Raw genomic sequence first — 24,317 nt, 5'->3', positions numbered from 1 at the left:
TTGTGTATTATGTTGTAAACCTGATTTCTATTACGTTGCGATTTTATGACATTTTTATATTATTTCTTTATGTTACAGCTTCTGCACACATGCCCTGCGGTTGTGCTGTGCGTTACTGTGGACATGACATTAAATGTTGTTATTTACATGTTGTGCATCTTTTCTTATGCCATTGGCTGTGTATTTCGCCATTGGCATATGTTAACATTGTGATACCTAGGTCTGGCCCTCTTCCATAGCTCCGATGTTCTGTTTGGGAAAATGTAAACCGTGTTTTTTGGTTTACATTTCCGTGGGCTTACGCTACGCCTGCACCACTTCATGAATCGCTATATGCCTTCATTTGCATGGTGCAACACTGCACATGGGGTGATTAGCATACCTACGCCGGGGGCTGCGCAGTTCTGGCGTACGCCGGTAGTGCACGTGGAATTGGATCGTACCTGAATCGCTCGACAGCCATATTTGGCGTTATACCGCCTACGCTATGCCTGCGCCTGGCGCAAGCTTCATGAATCCCGGGGAATGTCTAACATAACATGCTTTAGCAGGATTAACTCCTTTACATTTATATGTATGAGATCTTCACTGTTAATACCATAATTATTCAACCACACCTATAAAATATAATTTCCAGTTAGAACATTATACTAGTCATTACCCTTCAGTATATATTTCAAAACACTAATCTGATAATCAAAAGTATTTAACCTTTTCAAAAATGCATGTTTTCAGATATTCTTGGTCAAATTAATTGATGTAACCTAGATTTCAAAGCATGTAATTTTTCCTTCTGAGCTACTTAAAAGGGATTTATCATTAATTAATTATGCTTTCAATTCTACTGAAGTCCATTTGCTGTGAAATCTTCGGATGTTTCATGTTGAAGCTTTTTAACATAAACACACAGCTCCTTATATAATAATGACAGTATGTAAATGTGCATTAAAAATGGTATTACCAAAAATAGAAAGTTAAGAGTTCCAACATCTGGATCACTGAGAGGAAAAGTAGTAAGGCACAATCTTATTATTCACTTTGGGAATGCCGAAATGCTGGGCTAGTTTTATAAGACAACACCCCCCCCCCCCTTAACAGATATGGTCACCATAGCACGGTTAACCTTGAGGCATATCTTACTACCTTTGAGCAGTATACCCACCTGAAGGAATACAGTCAAACTGCCTGGATTGCATTCTTACTAGTCCATTTAACTGGAGAACCACTACGAGCATTTATGGACATAGACAAGCTTCATTATCAGGACTATTGTAAACTGAAAACTTTTACTTGCTAGTGCTGGTGTTAGGTCAGACACACAAGCTCGACAGTTTCATAGCTGGACATTTTCTCATCACAAAATGGTAAGGTAACATTATACAATTTAAGGCATATTATTGATTTATAAATAGTCCCAGGGGATCAACATAAGAGGAAAAATGATAGGAATTGACAAATTCATACATTATGTACTGCTTTAAGAAAATGGGTGTGTCAAATAGACCGTAAAGACTCTGTGAACATTTTGTTGCAATAGTTGAAAGACTACTGTGCCATGCAAGCATGTACAAATCTAAGTCATCTAGACCTGCAATAAAACATGTTAAGTGTTGGTAACAAACAAAAAGCAACAGCTATATTTATAGTCTATTTCAAATGTGAAAAAAAACTAATCACATAGCCAGATGTTGTACTTGTGACAGTAACCTGTGAAAACAAACTTCTGAAAAGCATATATCTAGTGATGCTATGCTTTTAGAGAATAATAAATTGTCTTCTAGAGTGGATGAAGCTGCAATCTCATATTTTTTAGTTGCCAAGTGAATTAAGTGCAATATCTTAATTGATGGCAGAGAACCACAAGAATTGCTAGTTTCTGGCAGCATGCGAACAAGAATAAATGAACAGTATTTGTGTAAGGAAAAAAATATTACTAAGAGAGCAGGAGAAGCAGCCTGTGTTCCACATGATAAAAAACAATATCCTATTACTCAGAAGTAGAAGCTAAGTTTGGAAAAGTAAGCCATCCAGTTGCTACTATTCCCAGTTTAATGCATGACATAGCATATTTTATTTATTTAACATATGTTTACCAGGAAATTCTGGCTTGGAACAAAGGCAATTTTCAACAGAGGCCCAGGAAGAAGCACTCCAGATGCATGTCTTTGTAACATGGGAGGAAACTGGAGTACCCGGAAAAAACCCACACGAACGCAGGGAGGACATGCAGATTCTACACAGAAGGTACTCTAGCCGAGAATCAAACTGGAGAACCTCTTGATGTGAGGAAACAATGCTACAGCTGCACCACTGCACCGTCCAGAGATATGGAAAGACATTCTTCATTTTAAACAGTTGTGAAGGTGTTGGGAAGATGGTCCTTCTTTATTAGGCTCTGATATCAGTGCAGGGAGGGGAGCCAGCAGGTAAATAAAAATTCAGATATACCTCTCTCTAACACAGATCAAGGGAAGGAATCACCAGATTCAGTCCTTGGAGTGTCAGTGTATAAATCCAACCAAAATCAAGGCATATTGTTGGACAGCCCTAAATGTATAAGATTTGTCTAGAAAGATAAAGAGAGGAGGAATGTATACCATTTAAATGATATGTCAGAATATACCTTCAGCAAAATCAGCAGAATGAGGGAACCTGCACACTAAAATATTGCAAACTGGAAGTGCCGCAGAACAGGGGGTTGAAGTCACTAGCAGAACTAGAGAGAAGATAATGCTCAGTGGAAGGTTGTGTTTGGAAGAAATGAAATTATACAATATAGAAAATGAACTTTCTGCCAAGCTAAAACAGAGAGTCCCTGACATGGAAAATTCTAAGCAGAGGTAGGTGTTGAGAGAGAGAACTTTAACAATTAAACATATTTCACTAGGGTAGTTAAAAAAAGGAGGAACAGTATCTGATCAGATTTCTAAACCCATTTCTGTTAGTGTAAGATGAAATATTGTTGAAGACAGCCCTAATAATATACCTGTTGGGCCAAATACAGGAACTCTAAGCAAAACGAAAAAGGTTCTGTGTAACAGATAAAGAAAGTGAACAAGAAAAATTAAGACAGAAATACACTGGCTCTAAAGAATGCTAGGATGAGCTGCCGTTTCAAGGAGAAAAGATAGTCACTGAGATCCCAGTTCATATACGGCTAGGAGAGGAAGGCAGAACTTTCTGCTTCATGACATTGATGTACACGCCTTTTCCTCACAGAAACCTACTGAGGAGATTAGAACATAGCCATGTGCTAGGGAGATACCTAGGAAGAGACAGACATAAGCATGGAGCCTAATAAAAATGCAGAGGCCTGGAATGTAGGAAACATCAAGACATGATGAAATAAACATGATTTTTTTCAGTCTGTGGGTACTGTTCTCCTTTAAGTCTATGACAAACCCCCTATCAACACAGAGAGAACATGGTGACTCCACAAAAAAAAAGAGACTACCATTATGTCACCCTTTTAAGATAAATGCAAATCAAAATGGTCTGCAGGTGACAGCATTAAAAAAAAGAATTAGTACATGTATTCAAGTGTAACAAAAAGTATGACATAGTTAAGTCTATAGTTCTATCATTTTAATAAGACTTCATGAAGATTACTAAGTTAGAGATGGCAAACTACATTTATGCTAGGATCACGGCATATTCTACAGCAGGAGAAATAGGTTAAACACAGTAGATATTCTTCTTTCTGTTTTTTTATGTATTTATTTATTATAGATTAATAAAAATGACCAGATGGCTTAGTGGTTAAGGTCTTTGGCTCCCATGCACAAGGTACAAGGTTTGATCCTGCCCTCTGACTAATGCCTGTTTGGAGTTTGCATGTTCTCCCTGTGTCTCCATGGGGCTTCTCCCATGTCTAAAAACATGTGTTTTCATCTCAAACTCACCAATGAATGGAGCTGTGGGCAGCAGCACAGACACTACATGGTGCCCTTATAGGGGGAAGAGTTGTACAGACCAACTGCTTTGGGCATCTACTGTGGTGCACAGTATCCTCAAGACAGGAGAACACGGATCACAGACTGTGTGTTGCCCCTTGACAGTGTAAAACCTATGGCCCTAGGTGATTCGGTCATGATTACTAATGTTGCCAAAAATTGCCTACTCTGACCCACGCCAGGGACCTGTGCTAATGTTGGAGGTTCACTGACAGGATGCAGCTTGTAAATGGATGATGATATGGAGGAGGCTGGACATCCTATGTATCCAGGACTTTGATCCAGAGCCATCAGATCATGGCAGTCAGTGTAATGACAGGGTAGGGCAGTATTCATAATCTCAGCCCTATGCCCACAGCAGGGTTGTGATAGTAAGGCATTCAGACAGCAGTTGCAGGACCTACTAGATAAAGCATGATGGGTGACATGAATGCACATATCAGGATATGGGTCCACATGGTTGGGGGCAACAGGAATAAAGGAGAAGCCATTCTAGACTTCTGGCTGGATAATAGCTTCATAGTAGCCAACACATGGCTCAGAGAGACAGTCACAAGATCACATACAAGAGTAGTCAACATGCAACTCAGTTAGACTTCCTCCTAGTAAGGGCACTGGGGCAGAATCCATGATTGCAGTGAAAGAGTCAGCCCAGCATAAACCACTAGTTGCCGCAATCAGCTGCAAACAGTCTTCAGAGAAGGTCTAAGATCAACAGAGACCAAGCTGAAGACCTGGAAGTTGGAGAGAAAGTTCTAAGAGACCAAGCTGAAGACCTGGAAGTTGACTGGAGAGAAAGTAATTAGTCAGGGTTCTAGCATCCCAAGATGGAGTTGAAGAAAAAACAGCATGTGTTAGGGCTACAGAAAAGATATGTGGCTGAGCCAGGTATGGAAATAAGGTACATAAGGAAAGCTGGTGGTGGAAAGCAGAAGTCCAGTAAGTCATCAAAAGAAAAGAAGAAGTGGGAGACAGAAAAGACTGACCAGGCTAGGAAGGACTACTGGTTGGCTAAGAAAGAAGTTGCAATAGCAAAGAATAGGTCATCAGAGGCACTGTACCATCTTCTGAAAAGAGACACAGTAAGGGGCACAAAGAAACTATATCAGGTTGCAAGGCAAAGACAGAAAGATAAAGAAGATAGTCAGACACCCTTCATAAGGGATGCCAGCAACAACCTGCTCACCAACCCAGAGGACATCAAAGGACATCAAAGGCAGATGGAAGGAGTATTTCCAGCAGCTTCTGAATGAAGAAAGCCCCACAGAAGCTGTACTGCCCCAGAAAAAGGTCAGATGGTACAGTGGTTAGTGTGTATGCCTTTCAATCACAAGGTGCAAGGTTTGATTTTCATCACTGGAAAGTGCTTCACAGATTGAAGGTAAATATTTTGTGGTCCACACAGCCTATCTAGACCTTGCCAAGGCCTTTGACACCACCCCCCACTCTGAAATCATAGATAAACTTACTAAGTTGGGCATTAATCCCTATGTCACCCAATGGGTTGCTAAATGGCTTACTGATAGAACCCACACTGTAAAAGTAGCCGACTCCAAATCCAGCTCCAGACAAGTGACAAGTGGAGTACCTCAGGGTTCAGTCCTGGGGCCGCTCTTGTTTGGCATCTACTTCTCTGAAGTACAGGTCAACACTAAGGGACTCTGGCTAACAAAGTTTGCAGATGACTGCAAACTGGGAGTCATTATTGAATCCCCAAATGATGTGGATACTCTACAAAAGGGCCTTACAGAAACAGATGCTTGGTGCCAGAGCCATGGGCTCAAGCTCAATGCCAAGAAATGTATTGTTATCCCCTTTGGGAAAAAACATGTATCCATGAATTACCATATAGGTGGCAGTACACTAAACACAGAAAGTGTGATAAGAGACTTACGGACATAGGTGGACAGTGGTCTCACCTTCGATAACCACATCGCCACAACAGTCAGGAAATCCTTCTATGTGGCACACCTCATCACGAAGGGCTTTTCATCCAGAAAAAAGGAGGTCATTGTCCCACTGTACTCATCCCTCATTAGACCCATTATAGAATACAACGCCCCATTTGGTGTGTACCTCTCAAGACATCTGCAACAACTGGAAAGGCCACAGAAATACCTCACTAAAAGAATCACAGGCCTAAAGCAGATGCCCTACGCTGACCACCTTAAAAACTCCAGCTATACTCTGTCACATATCGTCTACTCAGAGGCGATCTCTGCTTAACATACAAGGCCATGTCAAACCCAGAGCTGTTGGACATGCTACACTTAAAGAAATCCCAATCCCTCAGAGCTACACGCTCCAGGGATCTAAACCTTGTCATCACAATAAACAAAACATGCTGGAGGGATAGGTTCCTGACCCAGAGACTCCCCAGACTCTGGAATAGATTGCCCATACATGTCAAGCAGAGTGCCTCTTTGGACCTCTTCAAGAGGAACCTTGACGATTGGATGGGAGAAAGGAAATTCACCCCAGGGATCACGTCAGTCACCCTGCTAGACAGGGGTCCAGGAAAGTAAATAATGTGGGAAGAAATAGCCAGGGAATTGTTATGGCTAGGCTTGTATAGGCCCTAGGGCTGATAGCCTAGTACCAACCTATGAACCTATGAACCTATGAACCTATGAATGAGAGAAGAAGAGGAGCCCACGCTAGAACAAGTAAGAACAACACTAAGGAAGATGAAGTCAGGGAAAGCAGCAGGCTCAGATGAGGTCATAGCAGATATGATAAAGATGCTAGGTGAGATAGGGGAGAAATGGCTCCTGAGGGTACTAATAACAGTGTGGAGAGAAAGGTGTATCCCAGATGACTGAAGAATAAGCATACTCGTGCCAGTGTACAAGAACAAGGGGACATCCACAACTGTGGGCAGTACAGAGGCATTGCATGAAAGTTCTGGAGAGGGTGATTGATAAAGAGATATGCAGAGTAGTAGAATGTAAGATTGGAGATGCGCAGTTTGGATTCAGATCAAGATGCAGCACAACTGACCTCATGTTTACATTGAGACAGATAATTGAGAAGAAGCTAGAGATGAGGAGAGAGTCCAACTGGGCATTCCTAGACTTGGAGAAAGCATATGACAAGGTCCCAAGAAAGCTGATCTGGGCAGTACTGCAGTGGTTTGAAGTCCCAGAAACATTGGTAGCATTAGTGCAGGCTATGTACAAGGACCCAATGACTCGAGTACGGACAGTGTTCGGCCTCACAGAGGGTTCCCAGTGGGTGTGGGTGTACATCAGGGTTCAGCTCTGAGCCCACTGCTGTTCATACTGGTGATGGACTACATTAGCAAACAGGTTGGAAGTGATGGATCAACAAAGCTGCTGTATGCAGATGATGTGGCATTACAGGCAGACTCTGAGCTAGAACTTCAGCAAAGGATAGGAGAATGGAATGCAAATCTAAAGGCACACAGGATGAAACTAGGCACAGATAAGATGGTGGTAATGGCAGCAAATTGGGGAAATCCAGAAGAAGCTGAGAATAGAGATAGAAAGGAAGATAGTGGAACAGGTAAATGGCTTCAAGTATCTGGGAGGAGTAGGTGAGGAGAAGGGTAGCCTGAATAAAAGATCAAAGCTAGAATCAGAGGGGCTGCAGCCAAGTGGTATAGAGTATCAGGTGTAGTCTATGACAGAAGAATGCCAAAGAAGCTGAAAATTAAGGTGTACAAGACAGTGGTGCAACCAGTACTACTGTATGGTACAGAAACAGGGCAGTAAAGGCAGAACAGTTGAAGAAGCTAGAGGTGATGGAAATGAAGTGCCTGAGAAAGGTGATAGGATGCAGACTGTGGGACAGTTGAAGAAATGAGGACATAACAGCAGAAGCCAAAGTAGCTCCAATTGCAGAAAAGATCAAAGAGAACAGATTACTGTGATTTGGGCCCATGTGTAGAAAAGGAGAAGACAATCTGGTGAGGAAGATTTGGGACAGACAGGAAGAAGGTAAGAGGAAGCGAGGAAGTTCAGCAAAGAGGTGGATGGATTGTGTGAAAGAAGATCTGCAACAGTCAGGTAGGAGTGTTGAAGTAGGCAGGAGTGTGGCACTGAATCGAGAGAGTTGGCGACAGTTAACGTGATACCCCGACCCCATGTAGAAAAATGGGAAAAGGGGGCTGATGATGATGATTTATTATAGATTAGTGTGCTATGCAAATTTAATGTGTAATGCACAAAGATATATTAGGCTAATGGCTAATACTAATATGTTATCTTTTTTTTCAAGAAAAGTTTTTACATTTTGCATATACACAGAAGAATGCTTCTTAGCTAAATGTTGCATCCCTCTACAATTTGATTCATTCTGAAAATGAATTTTTTGTGTTTAGGAGAGGTTGTTCTGCCATGTAGATACAGTGGTGCAGATTCCATAAAGTTTGTGGAATCTTGTGCATTTCACCGAGATCCCTCCCAAAGTTGTGGAAAAGTTTGTAATATGCAAATATGCCTCAGTGAACCCAGAATATCTCTGTGCAAAACAGAATTTCCCAGCAGTATCGGTGCACTGTCTAGCAGTCATAGCAAATCTGTAATTCAAGAAAAGTGTATAATAAACTGCAATGTGCAGTACCAAAGCTACAGATATTATAAAAGGCCTTTGTAAGCTGCAGGACATTCAGTATGTCCACAAACAACTATGGATTTATTTATTATTTGTTTACCAGGAAAGCCGAACTTGAAACAAAGCCAATTTTCAGCAGAGGCCCAGGAAGAAACACTCCAGATGCATGTCTTTGTAATATGAAAGGAAATCAGAGCAAACCCACACAGACGCAGGGAAGACATGTAGACTCTGCACAGAAGGCACCGCAGCTGAGAAGTGAACTGGAGAACCTCTTGCTGGGAAGTGACAATGCAGCCGCTGCACCACTGAGCCATCGAATGTGTCTGTAAGTCATGTACTAATAAAATAGCTTCACCCAAAGATACAGTGTCTGATGAAATTCATAAAATTTCCAATAAAAAAAAATAATAAAGACAGAGAGCAATTCCAGACACTTTGCTGGGGCTAGTAGTAGCTAACAGTGGGTGTGGGACATATGTGGGGTGCTCAAGTCATGCACACAACCAAGGAAATAGGGATATAGAAAAGCAGATGTGGGGTATGGGTGAAGAAGACGGACACACAAGTGGTCTGTTGGAAAAGGAAAATCTGAGGGATAGGCAGAGGAGAATGGGTAATTTTTTGGTGGAAATAGTCTCCATTTTTTGTTTATTGGAGAATAGAAATAATGAAAAAGACGGAAAGAGGAGGAGAAGAGCAAACCAGCAGGTATAAACATAACAAATATCACAAGACAGACAGACAAAGACTGGAAATAAACATAAAGGAGAGAGAATGTACATAGACAACTCGCTGTACAGCATAGGCAATGGAAAATGAACAAACAGGGTAAGGATGCATATCAGCCATGGTGAAACACAGAAATACACATACACTGAAGCACTATAATGTTATGAAATGTTGCAAATTGTGTGGCAGTCATACTTGGATGTGTATGACCGATGGCAGGTGTGTGTTGTAGGGAAAGAAATACAAATCACAGTACACATTGGATATGGACTCCATTCCCCAAGCAGTCAGTCAGCAGTGCAAGTGTAAACCAAGCAACAGCATGCATGACTAAATACAGCCAAGGAAATGCTGGAGAAGACAGTGGAGGACAGAATAGAACAACCAACCATACATGTAAAAGACAACCAACCAACCACAGTGCCAAACAGCATTACTGTAGCAAAGCAACAAAGTGGCTGCTCATTGCACAAGTGGGTGTACACAACTCAAACATATGTGAAATGGAATGCATATGTCACAGACATATGCCATGTCAGAGGCAATGCAAAGGTGTTGACATGGCTCTTTGTTTAGCTAGCGAATGAAACTTTCATCGGAAGGCTAAACATCGAACTCTATTCATCGAATGCTCATTTCAGTGAATGTGTAAGATGGGTAAAGAAACTAGTTGGCCAACACTTTCCCGTTTCATACACTGCAGTATTTCAAACCCACCCAGATATATATATATACCATCTTTGAGACCAGAAAAGGGCAGACGGGGAAGTGTTGGCTAACTAGTTACTTCCCCATCTCACACATTCGCTGAAATGAATGTTTGATGAACAGTGTTCAATGTTTAGCCATTAGATGAAAGTTTCATTTGATGGCTGAACATAGACCCATTGATGTATATGTGTGACCTTCCGTGGTCTAACAGGAAACTATCAGAAAGCAATGTCGATTGATACACCTACATACAACAATGATATGGAATAATAAATGGTAGAAAATATACGAATAATGCTATATAAGGAATGTCAGGTTGTGCAGATTAACTATGGCCAGATACCCTGTGTAATACATAACACACATGTATAACATGAACAAGGAAGTAATGCAGCAACTGCCAGCACTATGTCCTGCATGTGTATAATGGCCAAATAGTTGGCACAAGGTAGCATTGTAACAATGCCACAATATGATGATGAATGATAATGCAAAGGAATGTTAATTTATAACATACATATGTGTGTGATATGTGCCAAACCTACAAAGAGGGTTGGGAGGTGGACACTACAGGCCCACATCAAGGAGGACAACTAGCAATGCAAATTAGGCAAACAATAAAGCAGGACAATACTAAGGGGACATATTGCATATGCATGTTTACACCACATAGAGTATTGTGTAAGTCCATGCAAGCTACATTAATGCAAATGGCAAATGTATGTCAAGTGGGCAGATTACATCGTTGATGGCACTAAATATGGCTTTACACAAATTACACACACAGTAATGTGCAATCATCAAACAGCAAGAGGTATAACTACACAAAATAAGAATCGCTATCATATACACATATATACTGTCATGCAAATGTATACAAAAGATGTAAACAACACCTGTGGTGATATATATATATATATATATATATATATATATATATATATATATATATATATATATATATATATATATATCACTGACCATGGATGTGACTGAGCAAAGGACAGTCCTGTGAACAATACATCACTGGAATATGGATTAAATGAATGTTCAGAGTCCCAAGGTACATTTGGTTTTGTGTATCGATGAGAATATGTGCAAAGACATGTACATGTATGTAAATCATTGCATATATATGCCAGTTTCCAAAATATGGGCATGCATGAGAACATATGTATGCACATTTCAGTATAACAGAAGGGCAATGAAGGCATGCTGGAATGTAGCTACATAAAGCAGCAATTCCACAGAGTATGCACAAATGTTGCAGTATGTGAATGAGAACTATCCATATACAGCAGCCATAGTAATATACTATAATGGCACCATCATGGCCAAGACATGCCACACACAAAGCCAGTATGTCAGTGTGACAGCATGACACAGCAGTGTCATAGAAAGCACAGGGGCAAGGACATATCATATGGGTGAACCGACATGACAGCAACCCACAGAATTTACCCATCTCACTGTGTTATATGTAAACTATGGGGAAAATGCTGTTTTTGAGTTGCTGTCATCCTACACACGTATAGAGCGGAACTCTAGTGTCAGTAGCCGCATGTTACCTGCTGCTTCATAAGTGTGGCATACAGGGCCACAGTGTATTGGACATAACAAGACTGTGCTGCACTGTATGTAAAGGAGTACACACATGCACACAGGTGTAAGGAGTAGCACATCAGCCTATATGGAGAAATGCATGCTTTGAGTATAGCATTTCATGGAGTACTGCATGTTTAACATGGTAATGTGTGACATGCTCCAAGTGCAACATAATGCAAAATGTCACATGACATCTGCATTGTACCATTGGCTGTGTATAACATAAGCGTGACAGCAAAATGCTATGCATGCACAAGTGTGCTTATACAGTACAATTGGTTATACTGTAAACTCCATAGTGGCAGCAGTACAGCATTGGATCACACAGACAATATTTATGGTCCTGAAGGGCCACCCTGATGGGGCTAAACATCATGAATGGCCTTGTGGCTATTTCCCCTGAAGGAGTCATGCATGGCCTGCACCATGTCCTGTAAAGAAATTCCCCATCATGTCCCTCATCTGAGTGCGAAAGAGATCAGTCACAACCTCCCTAATCTGGTACCATAAGTTGTCTGCCTGTGGTGGTGGTTGACTTCTATGGCAATCAGAAGGGATGATGGCAAGTGCAAGTTCAGGTCTGTCCTTGTCATCGGCCTCATTATCATCATCATCCTCGGATTCTAAGTACTTGTGCAGTGGTCTGGCATATTCCCATCTCCAGTGTCTGATAGGAGAGTGGCCATGGTTCCCACACTTTGTCAAGGTGAAACACATAAAAAGACAGAAGGTACATAGTATGCATTCCAGCAACTATATGCACACATAGCATACCCAGTGTGACACATTGCACAGGCAGAAAACCTTCAGTGTGACACAGTACATTAAGGTATGCCCATTGGCAACTCTGACACCATATCTGATGTAAAACATGAATCTAAAGCATAACGAGGAAAACAACTTGTCTAACAGTTCACACATTCCTGTGCAAAACATGGTTGTCATTAAAGGCAAACTGATGTGCACATAAATAATGTTACAGACGGTATACAGTATGCCATTATTATGATCCCTGCATATGAGACACAAGATGTATCACAATACATTGCAGGTGTCATTAAAACCTTCTTCTCAGATGATATGACATATAAGGAGTATGTATGTTGTTGTGTCTTTCGGCTTTTCCCGGTTAGGGGTCGCCACAGCGGAACTCCGGTCCGCAAATAATTGGTAGTTGATTTTGACGTGCTGAGTTACCAGCCCTGATGCACAACCTTCAACGAAGGTACGCCCATTCACGCATGTTTCAACGCAGAAGACGCTCTAGCTGAGAATCGAACAGGATAGCGTCTTACTGTGAGGCGACAACGCTGTGCATAATACAAACAAGCGAGGTTAGTAGGTGGACAGTCATGCGCATGACACATTCCCAATGTCCTATTATCAATATGTATGGATGATATCAATAGAGGCCCATTTCTGGGGCACTATATCCATCACAGAATGTCAACAGGTTATTCCAGTGCATGATATGGCATGCAATACACAACTTATTCGTGGAAATCCTGCCATTACCTGACTAATTAGAAACCAGCCATCGTTACGCATGTCAAACATGTGCACAGCCTGCACACATATATAACATTACATATCAAGACAAGCATACCATGACAATGTGACACCCAACACTGATATGTATCTACCTTTCAATACCAATGCTGCACTATAATACCACAGGGAAACCACTATGTACTATGTTTTGAGTGCCTCACACATCTATGTCATAGTGTCAATATGTGAATCACTCACAGCTGTAACCCAGGTGTCTGTGCAAGTAATAAGTCATGTTAACAGCCCCCAAATAACCTATGTGTATTATAAAGATATAGTAGGAGGCACAGTCAGTGGGGAAAACATAAAATATATATGCAAATGAGATTAGTAATGCAGCATGTTCACTAGCTGATGCAACAGCATCAAATAGTTGAATGCAATACAACACCCTATAACTACTGTACAATCATAACCACAGTGACAACATCTGACATATAAACCCTTAGGTGATGTCATACATAATTACTGTTCATCAACTGAAATAACACTGCACTACATACATACATTTGTAGGGACCCCTATTTATGTACCTGCAAAATGGAAACACTGTGATGAAGGTCAGTTGGAATATAATATACAGAAATAAAGATCATGAATGGCTTTGTGCATAACAATTTCTGAAACCAGGATACAAGAGTGCTTTAAACAAAACATCAACAGTGTTGTAGGCAGAAGTGCTAGCCATGTTTAACTGAAGTACATACCAGACATAGACTGCCAATAGCAGTCCAAATACTGAGACAGCAGGCACCCATTCAGTATGAGAATGGGCAGGCTATGTACACCAGAACAGTCAGTGAGCACCACTGCCAGACCTACAAGTTTGCCACCACCTGGTATGCAAACAAACTTGTATATGAAACATCACAGAGAAAAGCACTGTGAAAGTTATAAAGAACTGTCATCTAGGTTATGACATACAATCAAAAACATTGCCCCCAGCAGACATGCTGAGCTCCTAACTTAAATGTAAACATTTTAATTAGATATAAACTAGTATGCACAGGAAGCAGATGACTATTGCAATCCTTGCAGATGTATGATGACTAGTCTTGCATTAATATTAGCATGCATAAAGTTGCAAGGCAAACCGTCCCCTAAAAATGTTATGATATATTGTAGGTAAAATAATGTGGAAATATCTAACACATACTTCAATCCCTCTGATGCTTCTCCAACCCATGCATCTGCTTGAGTCATGGTGCCTGATTACTGGCATGATCCTCACCAGCTTCAAAAAGTACAAAGCATGTGTGATTGCCACAGAGAGCTTGTGTAAGGTGAATATATGCTGATAGGTATGTATAACATAACAGTGAAATAAAGTCAGCAGCACATGTTCTCGAGCCTTGACATGGGATACCATTACAGATTCTGCCTATTTATGTACTGCCATGTCACACTCAAAACTTTACACAGTAGAAGAGTAGTAAACACAATTTGGAGGAAATCAGATGCAAAACTATGAGTCTTTACTATATTCACACTACAGCTCTGACACCTGCCTGCCTAGCTTATCCATCTTGGCTGTATTTGTATGGGGTAACTTCAGTTAAACAACTCAAAGGTGTGATTGTGCAGGGAAGGAGTAAAAACATGGATCAGGGCTTCCACATTACATGATTAGCGAACTATGGTCCAAATGCACTTGTAAAACAAAACGTGCAAGCCTGACTGTATGTCAGCACACTGGTTACAGCAATAATACACAACAGTAATATTCAACAGCTCAGAGTCTAAGACATTGCAATAGAATATGTAGCTGCACTTACCAGACAAATACATAGGACTTCATGTTCAGGCAATGTCTAACTAAAATCTGTTGTGATGTACCAAATCATAACTCCCAAATGTCCCTGATATTTGGTGATATCCCTAATTTTGACTCAAAGTGTAGCTTTGTCCCTCTCACTCCTTCCTAATAACACTAGGAGAAAGGCGGTGAATTGCACTTAATAAATAATGACAATAAGTAGAGGTAAAACTTTAGCAAATGTATGTTATTTCTCATTCCTGTACCTTCACTATTTCTAGATCAATTCCTGACTATGATGAAATGTATCCCTGATTGGCTGAGAGCTATGTTCCAAATGTACAGGTGAAGTATACTTCTATGGTCAAAGCCTTACACATAACAGCTATAGTGGCATAGCTATGCTGTTCCAAGAACATTTACATATAATGGAGATATTTGTAGTAATCTGACAAATAAACGCTATAGGAGTAAACATGTATAAACTAACTATATATATGAATACGCAGGTAACTCTACAATCAATTTCAAAATGTTAACATGGACAAATTAAAATGCAGCCTAAGCTACCCCATACATGGATTCAAGCCTCACATGTATCCAGGACAGATGTGGGTTTGTTTCTTGTTTAACAGGTTGAGCTAAGGGACAACACAATACCTTCCCTCATAACAAACTACTGCTGGATGTGTCCATATTTCTGCAAATAATGGAGGAAAACACACCCATCCAATGCCTAAGCACTATAGGCCTTTATGCTCCACACACAATCAAGCTGTATAACTGTGAGATTGTATTAAGTTTTAGAAAGTCAGACATCTGGTAGACATGCTGGCCTGCAGTGCTCTTTCATTCATGACTATGTGTACAACAAAATATTTAAAAATGCTGTGTTTTCCAAAGCAGAGAGGAATAACGTAAGTCTGTTTGACTCAGTATTCACATTTACAGAAGTATGCTGTGCAATGGAATTGGAGTATTATGGATAATAGTGAAATTCATAGTCATCCGTGGCCTAGGCACTGTAGGCATCAGTGAACATGGCCATGCTGGATGTCTAAAAAGATGTTGCGAAATAAACAAAGGTCTTATGTTCAATAGTATGTACATAACAAACATTTTTAAAGAAAAACCTACAATGGGAACAATGGTGACAGAACAGCTAAGTAAGGATTCTAAAAGGGATAATTAGGACATATGGGGTTGCAGCTATATGTGTGATGTCCATAGGAATGTACAGTTAAAGTATTTGTTGTAACACTTACTGTAAGTATACGCAGGCTGTCTCCACATCTTGATGACCCTCCTGTCAAGATCCTCTGCATCCCTCCAATGTAGGTCATCATAACAGTGGTGAACCTGAACTCCAGTTTGGCATATCCCTGTCCATCACTGGTGCTCCCTCACAATCTGGTTCATTATGTTGACCATTGTGAAGTTCCTGAACCATGCTCACATATATTGTTCAAGTCCAGCACAGATGGTGCACATCTGGGTGGTTTCCTTCTCAATCTACTTTGGTACGTCAACATGCCAAAGCCTCCTCACAGTTGCAATCTCATTGATGCAGGATGGAAAAAAGCCTTCAGAAAAATCACTCATGAGGTCCCACCCAGTTCGCAGTTACTGAAGGTTTGAGTATTAAATGTATCAAAATCACGTTTTAAAAATAATGCTTATACAATGGTATCAGATCTTAATGATAGCTGTCGGGTAGTTGCGAGGAGCACCTTTCAGTTATGCTGAGCTATTGGTTAATGTACCAAATTTCAAGAACTTACACGGATGTGCACAAATGGGATTCCAAAACCCTGAATGATAATGAACCCTATTAATTTTGTAAGGTGCAAATAGTACATAAAAAGTTGCATGCACATACCTAGTCTTACTTTAAGGTATACCTGACTTACAGGTAGCGTCAGAGGTCATGTGGCACTGAAGAATGCTTGGTAGCCAAAACCAGTATGTTGTATGTGGATATGTTCTAATAAATGAATTGCTGACCATACTGTGCTGGCCATTGTGGTTTTCTTCCAGGTCACAATAAATCCAAGGAGGCTATTTGGCGATGCTGTTCTGACATGATCCTTTGTGCAACCAACAGGATACTCTGGTATGAGAGGTTGAGGTATGCCACCAGTTATGGCCCACCATTGTCTCTCCTGGATGAGATAACAGTTTTCCTTGCATCCATGCACCAGTGGTGATCACCATATACCTGGTGGAAGTATAGAAGCAGGTGTTGCAGGACATACATGCATGTCATAATTTTCAGAATATTGTTGTGTATATGCACTACCTCATTATGCATTCTTGTTTCACGAATATTCATGTATTGTTATTTCTGTGTTCCAGCAGCAGAAGTGCACCATGAACATGGGAGCACACATGCTGACAATACCCACCATAAGTGTAATAGCATGTTATTGTAGAAATGAGGTATATACATAACACTTCCAGCAACATATATAAGATTGTCTTTATTCATTTACACAAGTCTGTGTCTGCACAGCAGCAACACGTCAGGTAACTTTTTCATATACTGTTTGTGTGAACAGTAGCTGTTATTGCCTCTGCCTGCCTGTCATGACAGTGGTGTATACTGACATGTTGATGTATCCCTGCCATTGTTAGGTTTTCCACCATGTATATAGGTTGCAGCACTGTGTAAAACATCTGTGATGTATGATATTCATGCTCTTCTTTTCCATACACAGGTATATCTGGACAACATGTGCACACAGTCTACCACATAAGTGTCTCCATATCCTGTTATTGTGGTCTATAAGTCATCATGCACCTCTGCCTGTATTCATGACTGTGTTGCATACCCTCATGTTGTGCTTTGCTTGTATAGGATCCACATTATGACAGATGAGAAACTCATCAAACAGGGAGGATGTAACTGGTATGACATTTCCTTTGTTTCATACATGTCAGCCTTGATACTCCTGTCAGTGCTCTCTATTAATACTATGTCCTTCTATATCTGCTCAGGACAGCTGCCATCTGCACATCAGCCTTGACTAACTGGTATGTGTATATATATTACCTACTGTGTATTACACCTCTGTTGCAATGTTATATGATGGCGAGTATGTGCTTACTAATGCTGTCTGGATGCCTTTGTTTCCCTATGACAGTTGCATTTCAGTCCTCACCTATGGTGGTGGATTTCTATGAGGACATGTCAGGTGCTTCTTATTTTGTTCTTACTCATATATGTCATATATGTTTCAAATGTAAAGTAAATGTCATTTCCATGTTATATAGGTTCTGTGAGCCACACCTGGACATGACCTCCTGGTAAGTCCTTAGCTTCACTAACATTATACTCATATAGTTGTCCCATATGTCTGTACCGAGCTGTGCCATGTAATTTCTGTCAATGTATCTGACCTGTGTCCTCTGTCTCTTCTTGTAGCACATCTAGTGCCTGCCTCCTCCAGTAGCCCATCCCCTGATCCTGAGGTGGGATGTGATGCGCCTGACTGTGAATGCATGGCCTGTGGCACACAGGATGCGGATTTGGTGATACAGTCTAACTCGGATTATTACAGTTGTGTGGATCAGACTGTAGCCTTAGACATGGAGGAAAACATGTCCAGCCATTCTGAAGATGTGGAGACATCAGATATTGGCCAGGATGATGCCTGTTCACCAAAATCCCATGTTGAGTCTGAGCAATATCAGTGCAGTACACATGGGCATGTAGCTGATGTTCATGGGCACATGTCATAAGATATCAACCTACTTTTATAGGTGAATGAAGATTCCCAGCAACATCATGGATCTGACATTCATGCACTTACCCATGCCACAGTCAGTTATACATGAGGTGCATGAAGGCCAAGAGCACAGACATGGCAGTGGAACCCTCCATTAAAAGCTTGGTTACAACAGTGCTACAGCAGTGTGTGTTATGTGCACTGACTGTGCCTAGTCAAAGTAATTGGTGAAGGTATGTGTGCTTTGATGTTGTATTTTGTATGCACATTAACATCAGTAACATTACTTCCATCCATGCATACATCCACAACCCCTTTTTACACATGGGGGTCAGCTACAGCCAAAGATCACACCATTGGATGGCAATTTGTTTAACATAGGAGATGACAGATAATACATTGTGACCAATAACAACTCTCCTAAACTTAACCATTTTTAGTGGGATCAGCAGGTTAGTCCAGTTAGTTTTATCTGCTAATAATATTGCCACTCTGCTCCTCTGAGACTGACTATGTCCAGGGTGGAAACTTAACTTCTATTGTAGGCCTAAAGGATTTCATGGGTTCTGAAGAGAGAAAGCTAAGAAGGATGTCTGTGTGACTCATAACTTGGGAACAGCGGGATCTGGCATTGACAGAAACAGCATCAGTTAGACGTGATTAAAGAAATAGCAGACAGACTTCTCTGCAACCCCAAAAACAATGGAACATTTATATATAAATATGTATATATATATATATATATATATATATATATATATATATATATATATATATATATATATATATAAGTAGCTGCACAAAAAATAGAGTATGATATTATGCCCACATATAGAAAACTTGAAAGTTAAAATCAGGGTAGCTTGGATTCTGGCTGGTCAACTATATATAGCAAGCAATATTGCTGCCATGGTCATTTTTAAGTGGCATGTTTAAAAACGCTGTGTGGATAATGGGTATCATTTCATTTTTTTGAAATTCAGTTACTGATACACAGTCATGGACCTTAATGATGAGTGGGTGTCAGTAATTCATATAGCAGCCACAAAAAAGGTTTTAATATTGGCATAGTTCTAAACACTGGCAGTACTGATGCCAGCCCCCTCCAGCGGGCACAGGGCACTATCCTTAAAGAACCCTGTGCTAGGTTCAGGTCTGAAGGCACATGGAATTGTAGCCAAATGATGCTATCAGTCAGGATTGTGAGCAGAGTCTCAAAATAACAAGTAAGGAAGAGTACATCCAGGAATTCTGAAGGACTCATCTCCTGCTCAGGCCCTTCTAGTAGTATTTTAATGTATTTTAATTTGTAGTGGCCACACAAAGGGAAAAATGCATTGAGAGGCTACATTGAAGGTTACCAAAGCCATGGAAGGGTTTTTTTTGTGATGACCACAAGCTTCATATGCTTGGCCTCTACTCTTTGCTGACTAGAGAGATGGAGACTCCATGACTGAGTCATTTAAAGGTGTTCAGGGCTTGAAGGGGAGCAGTGACATGACTCAGTCATATAAAAGTGTTTGTGGCTTGGGTAGGAGAGATTTGACAATTTAAGCTAAGGAAGTGAAACTCACTTCAGATTCCTTGGCACCTGCTAATAGCTGGCAGTGAAGCCACAAAAATAAATGTTGTGTCTTTCGGCTTTTCCCGGTTAGGGATCGCCACAGCGGAACTCCGGTCCGCTAATGATTGGTAGTTGATTTTTACTTTCCGAGTTACTAGCTCTGACGCACAACCTTCAACGAAGGTACACCCATTCATGTATGTCTCCACGCAGAAGACGCTCTAGCTGAGAATCGAACTGGACAGCGTCTTACTGTGAGGCGACAACGCTACCGCAGCACCACCACCGCGGGTAAATAAATAAATAAAATAAATAAATAAATAAAAATAATTGGGACACAGCGTTTACCTTTGGGTAACCAGACCTTGGAACTCAGCAGATTCTATGAAGAGGATAATAGGCATCTGAGTATGCAACGGCAAGGAAGAGACGTGTATGACACTCCTTAATATGTAGATGTTATTATTATACATTGTGTTTTCCATTTCTGAGCAAAGTAAGTCTAATGAGATATTCTGGAAGCAGTCAGCATTGAAGTACGCTTTGGGATAAGTTCCTTTACCAAAGTTCCGTCAAAAAATTAGCTGTATTCTTTATAAAGGCTATGTTCTTTTATATAGTGTATCCTGAAAACTTAGAAAATAAGAGAATGGTTTTAAATATGGCATCAATTTTCAACTGCTAATATAACAAACATTATTCTAGTTTACTTCAGTTGCAGCTGGAAGAAGATAAACCTTTACAAATTGGGTTAGTTTATTCCCTGTGCTGAAAAAGAAGGATGGCAGTGATGATTGATTACAATTCCCCTTTACTGCTAATAAGTGAGTAAACAAAAATGTCCTGTCAGCAGAGAGATTATTTTTAAAGTTTTGACACCCTTTGAGGGGGTCACATCCATGCTTCTGCTCATTTTGTTGTGCAACTATCTGACTGAACAAGGCACATAGAGAAATGCCTGTAGGCAATCAGATTGGCTACATAATGGTGCCTTTGTTTGATTAGGTCGAGTTATAAAATGCATATCTTATCTAACTATCACATTCATCAGGATCTAGAATAAAGGAGCATCACATTTAATTATATGCAGATATGATAGGTTAAGCTGCAAAATATAGTAAACCATTAATGTGTGTGTTCTTTAAGAGAATCCTGGCAGATAGTACTATTCTTTCTAATAATGTTGATGTGAAATATAGAACACATTTGGAAATGAATCAAATTTTTTATTTGCATTCAACTGTATTTGATAGAAGTATACCACACAGGCAAACACACACACACACACACACACACACACACACACACACACACACACACACACACACACACACACACACACGTGCATGCGTGCATACACACACACACACACACACACACACACACACACACACACACACACACACACACACACACACACACACACACACACACGCACACACACACACACACACACACACACACACACACACACACACACACACACACACGTGCGCATGCATGCGCATACACACAAACACACACACAAAGTAAATAATTAAGACTGTTGTAAACAGAACATGAAAGCTAAAACTAGATGCTTTGATATGGAAGTATAAACATGTAAGGTTAATGGCAATAGCTTTACTTAACTATATTTCCTGATATTTCTGCAGAAGGCTTATCTTTGTAATGTTATTTAATTCAGTATGGATTTCCATCTGCAGTATATACCAGACTAAGTGCCATTTATGGGCTCCCTATATCAGATGTGAAAGAGCAATATTTATGAATCCTGTAATGAAAAATAAAGTGTGATTGCAAAAGAAATGCAATGAAACATGAAATTTTATGTAATGCCATTAAAGCATTTATATCTTAGGGCTTAACAGCTCCTGTTTTCTTTGGTATAGGGTACTGGGTGCCCTTACTGAATGCTATGTATTCATTCTAACTCTGAGATTACTTTACCTCAGAGTAAGAGAAACACCCTAAACACCCTATGGTAACACAAACTGTAACTGAATGTATACTCCTCATATTCACACTTTCAGTCTCCAAGAACTGCAACTGCCCTCTGGCAATTCAAGAAGAAACCATATTATATGCCCTGGAATCTAATCTTTAAAGCAAATTCTTGCTGTCCATGAGTGTATCCATTTTTTTATATTGTAACCTTTTATTTAAATTTAAATAATACGGCATTGAGTGCCATTCTTTCTGAACCTTTTTGATAACCCATGGAACCTTCTCTTGTTCTTGCAAGCTTCACAATTTAATTCCTTAAAAAAGTTTTATTAAAATGCTTGAAGATTTTCCCCGATAATCCCCTTTGATAATCTTTGCTGGTCAGCCCCAGTGTCAAGTTACATACTTTTTAGCTGTTGTTCAGAGTTAAACTCTATTGGCCATAGACTTTTCTTGTAGCAAAGATGTTCTGTCTCATTAGATATTTGTGTTACCTCTCCCTGAATACATTCTACACCATGATGCATTTTAATATGTGGGTGACAACATTTCTGTAGAACATTTTAAATTCCTTTAAGCAAAGAAGAGCATAGGGATGTAATTATTTTTTTTCTTCTGTTGCATGCAGTATACCTTATTCTTTTTAATTGTAGTATTGTTGTTGATGAAGATGATGATGATAATAATAGAGGCAGAGTTGAAGATGTTAAGATTTGCACTGGGTGTGACGAGGATGGACAGGATTAGGAATAAGTATATTAGAGGGTCAGCCCAGGTTGGAAGGTTTGGAGACAACGCCAGAGAGACAAGATTATGTTGGTTTGCACGTGTGCTGAGGAGGGATGCAGAGCATATTGGGAAAAAGATGCTAAGGATGAAGCTGCCAGGTAACAGGAAAAGAGGGAGGCCTAAGATAAGGTTTATGGATGTAGTGAGAGAGGACATGCAGGTGGTTGGTGTGACAGAGCAAGATGCAGAGGACTGGAAGAAATGGAAACAGTTGATCTGCTGTGGAGACCTCTAACGGGTGCAGCCAAAAGAAGAAGAAGAAGAAGAATGGCTTTACTAATTTATAACTGAATCTATTACATGAATGTGTCCTTGTCAGTTGATAGATTACATAGTAATACCATTTATGATTATTATTTGTACAGGGACAGATGTGTTTGCCAAAAAACAAAACAAACACACTGTGGCTAGGATTCACAGATGAGTGCTGCATTCTAGGAGTTTGCTGCGTGAGGAGACACTCAGCTAAGCAGACATGTATTAGTACTGCCTGAGGATTACTCATACACTGCACACTGCCACTAAAAGGGTTAATTAGCACTGTATGTGCAAGGATCCCAGCCTTTGTTAGAATTACATCCTTCTTCTTCCTCACTGAACACAGAGGTAATCCAGTGGGCTCGAGTGAAGTCTGGTATCTCACCTGTGACCCAGAGGGTGACAGGATTAACAAAAAACAAAGTATACAGGATTAGTCCAGATAAAATCACTTTAGCTAGCAGATCTAGTAGACTATCTCTCTATTACGCCTTCCCTGGGGGAGGAATAAAGACACCTTATTGAAGTTATGTAATTTTTGCTGTTTTATTAAAAACATTTGTATTTGAATAATTTATTTTATTTATGCTTATAAAGATTTTTCAGCTATTATATTCTCCATAACTGTACTTCACTGTATTTATACATTGTAACCTTCTGACATTGTTTATTCTAATTCCTGTATAACAAATTATAAAACTGTGGAGCTTTTGTCCCCAGGCCTCTGTTGAAAAAGGACTACTCAGCTCAGATGGATAAACCCGGTCAACAAATGTAAAATAAATAATAAAATAATAAATACAGTTTCCAGTAATTTATTCAGTTAAGCAGGTAGATGGTTGAGTGTTCTTGTTCTAACACATTACATTCAACAGGTCAGTTATTTAAAGGCAGTTCCAGACAATGGTGGGAGGGTCCATGGGAGCTGGTTGGAGGCAAATCTGGGAGATGGAAAAACAAGGAGCCAATCACAAACCTTAGAGGTCAGTCCCTTATTAGAATATTCCTGAAAGACCTGTGAGGATTTGCCACCTCAGCAGTATGTGGAATTTCATTATTAGTTAAAAAGTTTTATTTATTTATTTATTTTTTATTTTTAACTTCTAACAAACAAAACATGACAACATACTATGAACTGCAACTATAGA

The sequence above is a fragment of the Protopterus annectens genome, chromosome 2.part0 (genome assembly GCF_019279795.1).
Source record: "Protopterus annectens isolate FY-2018-M chromosome 2.part0, PAN1.0, whole genome shotgun sequence".
Taxonomy (NCBI): Eukaryota; Metazoa; Chordata; order Ceratodontiformes; family Protopteridae; genus Protopterus; species Protopterus annectens.
Note: the sequence above shows the minus strand (reverse complement) of the source record.